A 13202-nucleotide genomic window follows, 5' to 3' on the forward strand; every position below is an offset into this window, starting at 1 on the left:
TCGGGGTGGAAGTTTTGTACCAAAAGCGGTAACCCCGAGCCAGACTCTGGACCGCATCGCTGAATGCAGGAGGAGATTACTTACCTTCTCCCCTGGATCCAGCGATGTCCCCCCCGCTGTACGAGCGGCTCGTCCTCCGCCGGATCTATCACGGAGCCGATCTCCGTTCCCTGCAAGCGTTGCGATGCACGGGGATGGAGATCGGCGCCAAATTCAAAAAGTAAAACACATCGTATACATACAGTATAATGTAATCTTACAGATTACATTACTGTATGTAATTATTTCACATCCCCTTTGTCCCTAGTGGTCTGCCCAGTGTCCTGCATGTAGTTTTATATTATAACAACTGTTCTTTATGCCTGGAAACTGGAGATTGTCCATAGCAACCAAAACTGTCCCTTTACATCAAAAATGGTTTTAGACCAGCTAGAAAACAGCGATAATAAATTGGAATCTCTCGCAGAATTGAGCAATAGCGATTTGTGCGGAGATCTGTCATCAAATATTGAAAAGGAATGACAGTGACAATTCTGCAACTGAGCAAATTTCAGTGTTTTTGATTTGCTTACATTATTGAATAATTTTTATTATTGTTATATTATTATTTGGTATAATTATTTATAGTTATTTATTATATTATAATTTATGATTTCATTTTTCAAATTTTATCATACCCGGAATGTCTGCTAGACTCTGGTTTGAACAGATTTAAGAGAGTTATTCCTAAGAATTACAGGACTACAATAAAAAATGCCAAATTTTCATGCAAAATAATTGTACCGCTTTTAGCACCTAAAATCCGAAATAATCATACCGCCAGGGAGGTTAAGGGAGACAGTACAGTTACAATAAAATCCAAGACAGGAGGGTTCAGAGGTTGCTGCTTGTGAGAGCCTGCAATTTAAATCCAGGTGGGGACCGCCAAAGAAACTCCTGGATCCGCCCCAAATAGAAAAAGGTGAAAGAATAAAAAAGTCCCCAAAGTAATCCAAAAGAAAAAAATTCTATGGAAGCACAAAGAAAAGAGTCGAGCGAAAATGCAGAATCCTCCAACAATCCCACAATGGAGTAGAACCCAGTGCGTGAATCCACTCATATTCACCCATGAGGAAACCAGAGAAATCAGCCACTTATCAGAAGAAACATGACCATTACCAATCCAGGAAATGCTTAGTCAGCACTAGAGGTGCACCGAATGGAAATTTTGGTGCCGAAACCGAAAATGCAGGATGCACTTGGTCAAATACCAAAACCAAAAAAAATGATTTTTTGTCATACTTACATATAAAATCCTTTTCTTTGAGTACATCATGGGACACAGAGTCAGGCTAATATTCATTACCTGCTGGGTTATACTTCATCTCCAGGGAGACACCCTGCCAAACGATAGCCATCAGAAATTATACGGCAGCCCACAGTACACTGCGGCCGAAAGCCAAATCCCCGGCTGCTCGAACATCCACTTGATAACATTTTGTGAACTTATGCACTGAAGACCATGTAGCAGCCTTACAAATCTGAGCCACAGATACCTGATGGCGAAAAACCCAGGAGGTTCCTATACCTTATATTTCAGACCATAGGCCTGAATGATCAATTTACAGACCCAATTGGCAATGGAAGCCTTGGAAGCTGCCTGCACCTTCTTGGTATAACAAAAAAGGATTCTGATCCTCGGATCTGCGCAGATCTACACAAATAAACCTTGACTACCCAGACAACAACCAATGAATGCAGTCGTCTCTCTTCTGCTGAGCGAGGCTGAGAGAAAAATGAAGGCAAAATAATGTCCTGATTTAAATGAAAGGCCGACACCACATTTGGCAAAAAGGATGGAACAGATCGTAACATGACTGTCGTGGTGAAGGATCAAGAATGGGCCGCCAACTCTGACACCCTTCTAACCGAGGTGATAGCCATCAGGAAGGCTAGCTTGCGTGACAGCAAGTCTGATACAATTTCCTTGATAGGTTCAAATGGTTGTTTCTGTAACAAAGACAGCACCAAGTTCAAGTCCCAAGGACACATAGGTGACCTAATGGGGGGAAGCAAGAGAGTTTCCCTCTGCATTAAGGTTTGGATCAGTGAATGAGAGGCTAAAAGACTTTGTAAGAATACCGATAAGGGGCCAAAACTTGACTTCTGATTGTACTCAAAGCCAATTTGATTTCCACAGCTGACTGTAGAAAAGAGAGAATTCTCTCAATCACGTATTTTCAAGGATATCATTTTCTGGCTTCACAACAAGCAATATAATATTATGCCACATACACACGATCAGACATTCCGACAACAATATAATGTTTTGCTGCATACACACGATCGGACATTCTGACAACAAAATCCATGGGATTTTTTCCGACAGATGTTGGCTCAAACTTGTCTTGCATACACACGGTCACACAATGTTGTCGGAACTGGACCCCCTCTTTCCGAATCCTGCGCAACAAATGTGGAAGGAGAAGGATTGGAGGGAAAGCATAAGCCAGGGAGTACTGTCTCCATGGAACTATCAGAGCATCTGCTCCGATTGCCAGAGGATCCCTTGTTCGGGACACAAATTGCTGTAGCTTGTTGTTGAACCTGGATGCCAATAGGTTGACCTCTGGCCATCCCAAACGCTGGCAAATTTCCTGCAACACCCCTGGGTGTAGGAACATCCCCCCCCCCACCCCGAGCAGATCTGCTGGCAGCTGAGATAATCTGCCTTCCAGTTCTCTACTCCTGGGATATGGACTGCCGATATAATCGGCACATGTCCCTCTGACCAGGCTAGTATGTGGTTCAACTCCGTCAGAGCAGAATGACTCCTGGTACCGCCTTGGTGGTTTATATAAGCCACTGCAGTGGCATTGTCAGACTGAACCCTGAAGCTCCATCGTCCAGGACCCTAGGGCTAGATGTACTGCCCGTAATTCCAGGATGTTGATGGGCAGGATCTGTTCTGTCTCTGACCATTTTTCCTGGGCTGTGAGCCCTTCTAGGGTCATGACCCAGCCTGAGAGACTGGCATCTGTAGTCAGTACTCTCCAAGTTACCGGGAGAAAGGATTTTTCCTTTTGCAGGTTCTGATCCTGTAACCACCAGTTTAGGCTTAAGCATGCCCGAGGAGATAAGCACATTGGATAATCCAGGGCTTTTCCTCATCTGATCCAGGCCAACAAGATGTCTTGTTGTAAAGGCCTGGAATGGAACTGGGCATAGGGCACTGCCTCGAAGGAGGATACCATCCTCGATAGAAGACTAATACAGAGCTGAATGGAGGGTTGTCTGGTACCCCTTATCTGATGCACCTGAACCTTCAGGGACCAGATCCTTACAGGTGGCAAGAATACTCTTGCATTGAACCGTATCTAGGATCAGACCTAAATAATTTAGACTTTGAGCTGGTTTCAAGGCTGACTTTTCGGTATTTATGATCCAGACTAAGCTTTTCAAATATCGCACTGTGCTTATTATTATGTTCTAGTGCCTGTAATGAATGATCTCTGAGTAGGAGGTCGTCCAGATACTCGAGCACCAGGATTCCTTGGGCCCTTAAAATACCCAGTTCTGGTGCTAGGACCTTTGGGAACACATGGGAAGCTGTAGCCAGCCCAAAGTGTAGCGCCACAAACTGAAAATGACATTCCTGTACTGCTAAACGTAGGAACCTCCGATGAGGCTGAAAGATAGGTATGTGTAAATACGCTTATTTTATATCAATGGAGACTAAAAAGTTTCCCCTCTAGAGTGAGGCTACTACTGAGCAGACAGACTCCATCCAAAAGGACTGTATCGGTAGATACTTATTCAGGGATCCTCAGTCCAAAATGGGCCTTGTGTCCCAGTTTGGTTTCTGAACCTTAAACAGGTTTGAGTAAAACCCTGTGCGACTTTCGGATACCGGAACCTCTACAATCACTCCTTGATGCACTAGATGATGTAGTACCTGAAGCAATGAGATTCTTTTTGGAGGATCTGTTGGATCTTAAAAACCTCTGAGGGGGAACCCCCCCCCCCCAACGAATCCAGCTTGTAACTGCAAGATATAATTGAGGTGACCCACTTGTTCTGAATTATTGTTCTCCAAATGTCCCCAAAGTACATCAGCCTTCCCCTCAATTGATAGAGTGGGCACGTCCCCTCAAAAGGAGGGCTTGGTGCTGGGTTTAGAGGAATCTTGGACCCAGAACTTTTTCTGGCCCTGCGGCTTGCCCCTGGCCCTAGTGCCCTGTTGGCCACAGTACCACCTTGACGCTGAGACATTGGAGGAAGCAGTTCCTGAGGTTTTAAATGTGGGGCGTCTGGTGCTTTTCTTCACAGGAAGTAGAGAACTCTTCCCTCCCAAATTCTTTTGGATATATTTGTCCAACTGATCACCAATTAAACATTCTCCATAAAAAGGGAAACCTGCCAATAACTTTTTACAAGGAAGCTCGGCTGACCAGTTCTTAAGCTACAAAAGTCTGCGCTTATATACAGACGAGAGAGCCAAACGAGAAACCTGCTGTACTGAATTCTTTAAGGCATCAATAGCAAAACACAGCACTCGAGAAATATCTGTCTTACTTTCAGGAAGATCATCCTCCTGGTTAGGCCTTTCAGGCCATTTGACCTGATCCTCTACTGACTGGCGGATACCAAATTGCTGCAACAGCTGGCTGAATAGCTGAACTGGCCAAAGAAAAGGAAGCCTTTAATAACTCCAATTTCTTGTCAACAGGGTCTTTCAAACCCTGTGCGTTATCTACCGGACAAGCTAAGTTCTTGTTTAAGGAAGAGACTGCTGCATCTACTGCTGGCATGCTCCATTTTTAATGAACTTTTCATCCATTGGATATAAAAAGGAACAAAAATCCTGTCAGGATGTTCCCAATCAGCATACACTGCCTGTTCCAACAGGGGGTGTAGAGAGAAAGCCTGTGCGGCCTGAAGAGGCCTCAGGGATACCAAAGAGGACCAGGGGGGCTCAGTCACCTCTGAAAGAGGCAACTTAAAGGGAGAACTAACCATTTCGGTCAGAGTCAGGATCAAAAGCCTCTGTGACTGAGAGGCAGACAACTGGATATCTTCTTGTCCAGATTGCTCGGAAGCAGACTCGTCTGCCGGGCCTTCCACAGAGTACTGAGCTTTAAGCTCTTCCCTATCTTCAACCCATTCCTGCTCCGGACTAGGAGGCTCTGGGGAGGGGGATCTGTCACGCTTCCTGCTAGCCTGCGGGATGGAGGCAATCTTCCAGCAATCCTGTGCTCTTACTCCGCTACAGCCGAGGACATTTCAACCTTAGTGATAAAGGGTGAAGCAGCAGCGTTGACTGAGGGCACAATACCAAATAGGCGCAGCGGCTCAGATTGCCCGGAAGCCTCTTGTCTTTCAGGGGATACAACACTAGGGATACAACTAGGTTCATCAGCAACTACTGATGACATAGTTGTGCCCTTCCCTGTAGTGTTAGTCCCGCTCTTTTTTGAAGACATTAACCAGCCACAAAAAGAGTACTTTGGTGTAGTATTAAAACACCTCAGAAGGAAGAGCCTTTAATAGGGTCCGCCAAGCCCCTATGTAACAATCCTGATAAGCACCTTTAGCCTGCCAAGCAACACTTGGTGACTAACGTGACACGGGTAAGGAAAAATGAATCGCTGCAAGTGTCTGTTCAGAGCCTGCACTGTGTCCCACAGCTGCCTTCTGGAAGCACCACATGCTTGGCCTACACAGCTTAAATAAGCTGGGTGTTCGTGGAACGTTCTGTGCGTGCATGTGCGCACACGTGGTCCTGGTGAATGGGTGTGGCTGTATTAGTGTATGACGCAAATCCTTCTGTGCCCAGATAAAAGGCTACTGCGCATGTGCGGCAAAGCCGCGTGTGCCGTGGCCGCCAAACTGCTAACTGTGCATAACGGCAATCTTGCAAATGCATGTGAGCCCTGGTGAAAAACAGCCAGACACAAGCAAAAAAAGGTACACCTTGCAAACACCCACAGCTAGCCCAAAACTCCCCCATCTGGTCACCACACACAGGTGTCCAGCCTCTAGCTAGCTTGACTGATTGGAACAATTACTGGGACACCCCACAATAATAATAAAAAAGGGGTTTCACTTACCCGTCCAGGCGCAGGGCACCCTTCACGATGGGTTCTTTTCACTTGAGGGCCTTCAAGGTCTGGGTACCCTTTTCATGTTTAGGGTCCACTCCCTTGAACCTGTACAGCACCCTGCAGGAATGCCTTAGCGCTGTAGTGTCCAGCGCCCAGAGGGAGCATTACAGGCAAGGCCTCGCAGGATCTTGAGTCTTCTTTGCGAGGCTTGTGTACCATTTATCTAAGCATATAAAGCCTGGGTCAAATGGATCCGATCGATCAATCCCTTCATTTGAGAACCATTTGTGGGACAAGAGACCTGGAGCTCAGAGAGCTCAAATGAACCGTGTCATCCACCTTGCAGACACTGGTAAAAAACTGAAGTGCTTTCTGTGTGGGAGGGGTTATATAGGGGATCACTTCCTGTCTAAAGACATTTGGTCTACCAGTGTTCACCTGGAGATGGCGTATATCCCAAGAGGTAATGAATATTAGCCTGACTGTGTCCCATGATGTATAAAAAAGAAGTGACAGTTTTTAAAAAACACAAACCGATATATTTTTATATAAAATTGTATTATATTCAACGTTTTAATTAATACCATGAATTTAAATGAATATGAATATAAATTTATTTTCGGACATTATTGGCACCTTTAGCGCAAGAAAAGCTCAAGAAAAATGTATCCCTTTAAATTCTATGTATGTCTTCATGGGAACAGAGGGGCGCCAGGCTGAGTGCAGGATAAATCATATATTTTATAAAAACAAGTAGTAACAAGTAGTAATTCGTAGGTTACATTGAGTTGAGTATGTGGTGAAAATCATCAGTCCTGGAGTCTCATAAATGTCTTCTCTTTGCAGCCTGGGGCACTGGTGTGATCTTACAGGGATCCAGAGAATGCTGGGAACCAGGAGGCAGGAAACGAAAAGCAGCTGGTCGTGACTTCACAGGAACAGGAAATGTGATTATTCACAGTGGCAAGGAATGGTAATGCATTTCAAAGCTACAGCTTCTTCATCAGACCATGATTGGCTGGCAAACCTGGCAGTCTTATATAGAGAGGAAATAGAAAGAGAAAGATCTGATGGGCTAGCCAGCCCATCAATGAAATAGACAGATAGACAGGTTGTAGACCGAAGTGAATGTAAATATGAGTAAAAAATTTTCCCGATTAATAGTGGATGATGATAATTTTATGACGTTTGAAGAAATCGATCAAATAAGGAATTGCTTAAATACGTAAATATACCTAAGATTTTAAATGAATACATTTTATGAATAAATTAACTGAAAAATGAATTAAGAAAATTATTAAATAATTAGTAATTGGTAATCAACTGATTATTATAAATTATAACGAGTTAATAAAATGGTAAAAATGGAGGAAGGAAAGGACTCTATGCTAGATATAATATTAAGGTTCTAAGTTATATCATGACCAAAAATACTTCTCAAAGGGATACAAAGGGATTACTTCAATTTTCAGGATGATTATTACCTTCAGAATACTGGGACTGCTATGGGGGCAAATTTTGCCCCCAGTTATGCAAATCTCACGATGGGCCTATGGGAGACCAGGTGCATATGGGAACATAACCCATTCGCAGCGCACCTGATCCTCTATGGCCCCTACATCGATAATAGTATCATCTGGGATGGTCCTCTTCATACTGTACAGAAATTTCTATCACACTGCAACTCCAACACCTTTGGTCTTTCTGTTACCTCGGAAATAAATACCACCTGTCTTTGTTTTTTGAACTGGAACTCAGTCACCAAGAGTCCACAATTATAACTAAAAGTTACACCAAGCCCACATCAGGGAACTCTTTTTTTTACATTTCCCCAGCAGTCACCATTGCCGGTTACGGCACAATTGTACTAGGTTGGAGGATTATAATGCACAAAGTGTTCATCTCAAACAGAAATTTATAGAGAAAGGCTACCCCCCCAGACCTCATTGATCAGGCTCATATGGTTTACAATACCAATGACATTCCAAAATTAAAACAGCGATCACAAGAAAATGTAGGAACAAGGTTCATAACTCAATATCACAACACTGGCAAATGGAGATCGTTAAAAAAAACACTGGTCTATACTACAGCAAGACCCACACTTAAAAAACACTATTCCTACAGTGCCAAAATTTGCCTATAGGAAGGTTCTGAATATAAAAGGGAAAGTCGCTCCTAGCAAAATTAAATCTGCCCAATCTATATCCAATAACATTCAACTAAGGCTCATTCCTCTGGTGGGCATGTTTCAGTGTAAGAAATCCCTGTGCCTGACTTGTGCTCATATTCAACATGATCAAAAATCCTTTGCTCATAAGGGTAAGACATACACATTCAACACCTTCATAATAATGCTATATGTGGGCCATAAAATCAGGGCCCTTCGAGACAGATTTGGGGAACATCGCAGATTTGTCGATGCTGGTCTCCCTAAACATAGTGTCCCCCGCCACTTTCTGGAATATCATAAGCAATCATCCAAAGATCTAAAAGTTTGGGTCCTTGAATCAATTCCAGATACATTTTCCCCAGCAGAATGTTTCAAAAGGCTGTGTCGTCAGGAAACATATTGGATTTTCACTTTGGATACCATGTCGCCTAGAGGAATGAACGAGGAGATTGAAATCATCACTGTTATTTAACAAATGCTGGTCATGGCTCAATGGGTCGCTCGGTCACTGGTGAGTGGACACACAGTTTTCTCCACTAAACAGCTCATATTGGGCAACAAACACAAATTTGCCACCGCCCTTTTTTTTTTACCGCCCCTGTTTTTGTTTTTACCACCCCCTTTTTTTACCCCCCCCCTTTTTTTTGGTATAATATTGTGTTACCTTTAGGCTAGGTTCACACTATTGCGATGCGGGAACGCCGCGAATCCGCGGCGTTTTCCCGCATCGCATACCTCCCGCCGGCAGTTCACACTGCCCTATGCGGACGGCTGGGGGTGTCAATGTTATGTTAATGACACCCCCAGATCCGTCGGCATATCGCAGTGCGATCTGCCGACTCGCACAGGAATCGGATCGCATGGTGTGAACCCCCATGCGATCCGATTCCGTTGCGGACCCAAAAAAGGGTCCTGTGCGAGTTTGCTGCGGGACAGCTGCGAGTTCAGCCATACTATCTGTATGGCTGAACTCGCAGTGCTACGGAGATCGGATGTGATTTGCTGTGCGAATCACATCCGGATCTCCCCCCGCAGCAGTGTGAACCCAGCCTTAGAGAGTATTGGGACAGAAAGATGTTTGATAATACTCACGTGTATACATGCATTTGTTGCACATGTACATGTTTACAACTGCACGTGTGTGCAGGTATGTGGGTATGTATATGCATGAGCTGTTATTGTATTTGTGTATATGTATGATTATATGTGTGCACACATATATACACAGTAAGTATCACCGTCATTATCCATTAACCATTTATTATCTGAACATTTGATTTATCCCTAAGAAGTATTTTTGGTCATGATATAACTTAGAACCTTAATATTATATCTAGCATAGAGTCCTTTCCTTCCTCCATTTTCACCATTTTATTAACTCATTATAATTTATAATAATCAATTGATTACCAATTGCTAATAATTTAATAATAATTTTCTTAAATAATTTTTCAGTCAATGTAGTCATAAAAATATATTCATTTTAAATTTGAGGTATATTTATATTTATGTATTTAATCCAATTAATTATTTGATCGATTTCTTCAAACGTCATAAAATTATCATCATCCACTATTAATCAGCAAGCTTTTTGCTCATATTTACATTCACTTCGGTCTCCAACCATCTACCTCTTTAAATCTGTCTATTTGATTGATGGACTGGCCAGCCCATCAGATCTTTCTCTTTCTATTTCCTCTGTATTTAAGACTGCCAGGTTTGCCAGCCAATCATGGTCTGATGAAGAAGCTGTAGCTTTGAAATGCATTACCATTCCTTGCCACTGTGAATAATCACATTTCCTGTTCCTGTGAAGTCACGAGCAGCTGCTTCTTGTTTCCTGCCTCCTGTTCCCAGCATTCTCTGGATCCCTGTAAGATCACACCAGTGCCTCAGGCTGCAAAGGGAAGACATTTATGAGACTCCAGGACTGGCAATTTTCACGACATACTGAACTCATCTAATTTAACCACTTAATGACCAGCGCACGCCGATGTACGTCCTATTTTTGAAGAGGGATATCTCGGTAACGGCAGCAGCTGTTGCCACAACCGAGATATCCATCTCTTCAGGCACTGGTTGTGTGTGCGATAACGGTGGTCTCCGCAGGGGGTTCGGTGGCGGGAGAGGTGCCACCCCCCTCCTGCGCCCTCCGCCACTTACCGGAGCCGTCGGTAGCGCGGAGGAAATCGGGCCCTACCGATGGCTGGGTATGAAGACGAGTGAGGCTAAGATGGCCCCCACTTGTCTCTACACCATAGGAGGGCAGAAGCGAGGTCAAAACGTCACTTCCGCGCATACCTTTTAAAAGGTATATTTTTTTAAATGTATATTTTTTTAAATGTGATTTTTTAAAAATTAAATTTTTTTTTTTTTTTATTGCATTTAAGTCCAAATATGAGATGAGATATGAGGACTTTTTCACCCCAGATCTCATATTTAAGAGAACCTCTCATGCTTTTTTCTATTACAAGGGATGTTTACATTGCTTGTAATAGGAATAAAAGTGATCCATTATTATTATTTTTTTTAAAGTGTAAAAATAAATAAAATCAAGTAAAATAAATAAGAAAAAAAAATGTTAAACCCCCCCCCCCCCCCCGTCCCGACTAGCTCACGCACAGAAGCGAACGCATATGTGAGTAGTGCCCGCATATGAAAACAGCGGTCAAACCACACATGTGAGATATCGCCGCGATCGGTAGAGCAAGAGCTATAATTCTAGCCCTAGATCTCCTCTGTAATGCAAAACATGCAACCTGTACAATTTTAAATGTCGCTTATGGAGTTTTTGAGGGTAAAAGTTTGACACCATTCCACGAGCGGGCGCAATTTTGAAGCGTGACATGTTGGTTATCAATTTACTCGGTGTAACATTATCTTTCATAATATAAAAAAAAAAAATTGGGCCAATTTTACCGTTGTCTTATTTTTTTATTCAAAAAAGTGAATTTTTTCCAAAAAAAGTGCGCTTGTAAGACCGCTGCTCAAATACGGTGTGAAAAAAAGTATTGCAATGACCGCCATTTTATTCTCTAGGGTGTTAGAAAAAAAATATATAATGTTTGGGAGTTCTAAGTAATTTTCTAGCAAAAAAAACTGTTTTAAACATGTAAACACCAAATCTGAAAAAGAGGCCTGGTCCTTAAGTGGTTAACCTGTGAGTTACTACTTGTTTTTATTAAATATATGATTTATACTGCACTCAGTCTGACGCCCCTCTGTTCCCATGAAGACATACATAGAATTTAAAGAGATACAATTTTCTTGAGCGTTTCTTGCGCTAAAGGTTAAAACCACTGGGGTTAAAACCACCCCGCTAGAGGCCGAAAACCCTTGCAAAAACGGTGGTATAGCACCGCTAAAAATAGCATCAGTTTACCGCTGACGCTACAGTGTGAAAGGGGCCTTATTGTGATTTTTTTTGTTTTTTAACAAAAATATGTAGCAGAATTTGATTTTTTTTACATTTTTTTGTTGGATATGTTTTATAGCAGAAAGTAAAAAATATTTTAATTTAATTTAAATTGTCAGTCTTTTTTTGTTTATAGTGCAAAAAAAAACAAAAAAACACAGAGGTGATCAAATACCACCAAAAGAAAGCTCTATTTGTGGGAACAAAAAGACCACATTTTTATTTGGGTACAGTGTCCTATGACCACGCAATTGTCAGTTAAAATAGTGCAGTGCTGTATTGCAAAGAATGGCCTGGTCAGGAAGAGGGGTAAACCATCCAGAGCTGAAGTGGTTAAGTATCTGTGAATTGAGGGTTTAGACATATGAATGAAAAATTGTGGAAAATAATGGTCAGCTTTTCAACTCTTAACCACTTCTCGACCGGCGCACGACATTGTACGTCGGCAGAATGGCACGGGCAGGCAAACTGCCATACAGGTACGTCCATTTAAAATTGCCGCCCTGCCATCGCGTGCGTGCCGCCGGTCGGGACCCCCGTAAGTCCGGTCGCGGGTCCCGTGGACTCAATCGCTGTGGGGATACCCGCGATCGTCTCACGGGAAGGCTGAACGGGGAGATGCGGAACTAAACAGCATCTTACCATTCTGCCTAGCAACAAGTGACACTGATCTCTGCTCCCTGTGATTGGAGCAGAGATCAGTGTTCACTAAAACACAGCCATGCCCCCCACAGTTAGTAACACGCCCCTAGGAGACACTTAACCCCTACGCTGCCACTCCCTGGTTAACCCCTTCACTGCCAATGTCATTTACACAGGAATCAGTGCATTTTTATAGCACTGATTGCTGTAAAAAAGACAATGGTCCCAAAAATGTGTCAAAAATGTCTGATGTGTCCACCATAATGTCACAGTCACAATAAAAATCGCTGATCACCGCCATTACTAGTAAAAAAAAAAAATATTAATAAAAATGCTATAAAACTATCCCCTATTTTGTAAACGCTATAAATTTTGCGCAAACCAATCAATAATCGCTTATTGCGATTTTTTTTTTTTACCAAAAATACGTAGAAGAATACGTATTGGCCAATACTGAGGAAAAAATATTTTTTTATATATATTTTTGGGGGATATTTATTATAGCAAAAATTAAACAATAATGCGTTTTTTTTTTCAAAATTGCCGCTCTTTTTTTGTTTATAGCGCAAAAAATTAAAAACGGAGGGGTGATCAAATACCACCAAAAGAAAGCTCTATTTGTGGGAGAAAAAGGACGTCAATTTTGTTTGGGAGCCACGTCGCATGACCGCGCAATTGGCAGTTAAAGCGACACAGTGCCGAATCGCAAAAAGTGGTCTGATCTTAAGCCAGCAAAATGGTCCAGTCTGAAAGTGGTTAATGTATTTTGGGTAAGTTTACATTAGTGGCAGACTTTGCGCCCCCCCCCCACCCCCCTCTGCAAAGCGCTCAGCGGTAAACCGCTTTTCAGAGATGTTTAACATGCAGTAAGGTGGCAATATATTGGTTC

General features: G+C 42.7%; 1 protein-coding gene across 1 annotated transcript in view; it reads right to left on the minus strand.

Annotated features, from left to right (window-relative positions):
- Positions 1–13202, minus strand: part of KDELR1 (KDEL endoplasmic reticulum protein retention receptor 1) — a 62619-nt gene that overhangs the window by 2132 nt on the left and 47285 nt on the right. The gene's annotated exons all lie outside the window — the stretch shown is intronic.

Source organism: Lithobates pipiens, unplaced genomic scaffold (assembly GCF_037356315.1).
Source record: "Lithobates pipiens isolate NorthernLeopardFrog02 unplaced genomic scaffold, aLitPip1_a1.2 Scaffold_27, whole genome shotgun sequence".
Taxonomy (NCBI): Eukaryota; Metazoa; Chordata; class Amphibia; order Anura; family Ranidae; genus Lithobates; species Lithobates pipiens.